The following is a 2,668-nucleotide window of genomic DNA, read 5'->3' as shown; positions in this document are numbered from 1 at the left end:
TAGAAAGACCCAATTCTAACCAATAAATTCCTATGAGAATTTATTTAAATTAAATTGTGCATTGCCTACAACATAATCAGCTATGTTGCGTTACCACTAGTTATTGAACTAGACAAACTCTTACAGATTTGCAAGTTCAATTGGCTAGCAAATATTCTTGACAATGAACAATGGATCCTATCATTCACAAATCAGATTATTTGTAATAAAAGCACAGATAATAACACAAACACAAATATGAATGAAAGTAGAAAGCATATATTAGATGTCACAACCCATTGGAGTTAAGCATTCACCAAATCTTTAACTGAAATTAAAAGATCTAGCCTAGCATGCTAACGAGAGAATACATAAAGAGAAAAAAGAAATATTATAGAAGAAAAGCAGAGAATGAAAGATCCAAGGATTCAAAGTTGTTCATATGGTAGATTACATCACTTATTTATACTAATTGGTTGCATAATCCTATTAGAACTAAAAAAGGTAGATTTCTAATAAAACTAAGAGTCCTAAGGAAATAAAACTAATGTTCTAAAGAGGTTCTTCCAACAAAGATAGCTTCCAATCAGCAAAAGGTATCCCAAGCGCTTCAAATCTTTTCAAGTTTTCGTTTCTTGGACTTTCCTTTTTCAGCCGCATTCCCGCAGGTTTAGGCGTGGGCACGCCTAACTCATCATTTTGGTCTGTTAGGTTGTTGATTTTGGCTTCTTTCTCCCTTTTTCATTCCATCAATCCATTATGATCTAATGTTGCAATATGATACTTGATTAGGAGTATTTTAGTTTCAAAAAGTATCAAAATACTACTTGAAATTATAATGCAATGCACTCCTATCAGCCCCACCCAACATCTTGAATATATACCGACTTGTCTTTCCAAAGACCACGAGAAGATGTACACCCGCTGGAGAAACTTACACCCACTTCAAGCGATAAAAGAAGAATAATGAATCATTCAAAACCTTTTTCTATGAAAGAACAGATTGTGGAAAGCCTCTAAAGATAATTGAGGAAACCCATGAAAAAACATGAAAAAATAGTTGAGTGACAAATCCTGGAACTCCTAATAATTTCAACTAATAAACGATGAGAAGGAAGAGTGATCCTGAAGAGATGTACAGAAAGTATGCGGTGAAGAAACGGGAAGGAGGATGATTGGTCCTACTTTGACGAGATGGAAGAATAAACTCTACGGGGGGGAGAAGAAGTATATTTCTATTCAAGATAGAGAAATTTGTTCATACTTAAGACAACACCACAAACATCTACATCAATCACACGACAACAAGACTTGGGGTCAAGGAGCATTTCTCCCCTATATCCTCTAAAACTACTTGACCAACCATTTAACCTACGACTTTAGTAGAAGAAGAGGTTGACTCGAAGGAAACATCTAAGGAATAGACAAGACAATCGCATGAAGCTATCATATTTAGCATCATGTAATGAGATAAGGGATAAGACTGTAATGAGCCACTACTTGCCTTTCATCGACTACTTGTATATATAGCACCTCCATTTTCTCATTTGGAAGGTTGGACTTTTAACAAAATTGAACTCAATGTTTTGAAATTAAATTAATTAAATTATACAGTCACTAGGTCACTGATTTGGTCGGCCAAATCAAATTGAAAAAAATTGATTGACCTAGATCCTTTCTAGCATATCAAAATATTATATATAATTTAACTGAATTAAAAGAAGAGAAAAATAAAAATAAATTTAAAATTATTATACAATCCAATTCAACAAAACAAGTGCATAGTCTGAAAATTAATATTGACTGAATACATAAATAATCAAATAGAAGTAGTCAAAACTACTGCACCAATTAACATCAAGTCGATCTATAATTTCATTCAATTAATATTCAATCATCAATAATTAATTTTTCTATCATTCTTTCACAAAATTGATTAGTATTTACACTGTGAACATGCAACCACAAAGTCGAAAAATAATTTTAGGCATTTCACCAAAGAAGCAAACTTAATTTAGGGCTCAATTAAAAAAGGTTCAAGAATTAATAAAAGATAAAAAAACATGAAAAAATAGTCTTCCAATACCCTAAAAAGCATTTTATATTTGTGTCGGAACCTTCCTTCTTTCTCGTCTACCCAATATTTTATTTTTGATTGAAAAGTATGATTTGACATGGCTTCCCGAGCCCCTCAAGTTTCAGTCATGGCACTTTGGATATGGCCTTAAAACTTTTCACCATCCTCTATGTGTAAGGACATAGAAACTCTTTGCACTTCAATTTTGTTGACGCCAAAATGGCGGTTAAAAGGCTCCATTGGTTCACTGATTTTGGTCGGGCTGCACCTATTTTTTTGCAAGTGGTTTTTATGTCATAATTGGACTAAAAAAATGACCTATTCCTAGGTGAGCCTATTGAACCGGCCGGTTCAATTCAGTTTTAATAACATTGATTGAACTATAAAATAATTTGTAACATATCGAGAAATGTATTATGTTCAGATATAAATAAAAACTATTTAATTTTTTTGTCTTGTTATTAAGTTAATTCATTTTATGCAATATGAGGTCACACTAATAAGGACGACAATGGGGAGGTATGGGGCGGCTAGGGGTTGACCTAAGACTTGTCCTGCCAACTTCAAGACAAACCTGGGACTAGCCCTATCCCCCCTCCCCCCCTCCCCCAA

The sequence above is a fragment of the Sesamum indicum genome, linkage group LG6, assembly GCF_000512975.1.
Source record: "Sesamum indicum cultivar Zhongzhi No. 13 linkage group LG6, S_indicum_v1.0, whole genome shotgun sequence".
In the NCBI taxonomy this organism is placed as follows: Eukaryota; Viridiplantae; Streptophyta; class Magnoliopsida; order Lamiales; family Pedaliaceae; genus Sesamum; species Sesamum indicum.
Note: the sequence above shows the minus strand (reverse complement) of the source record.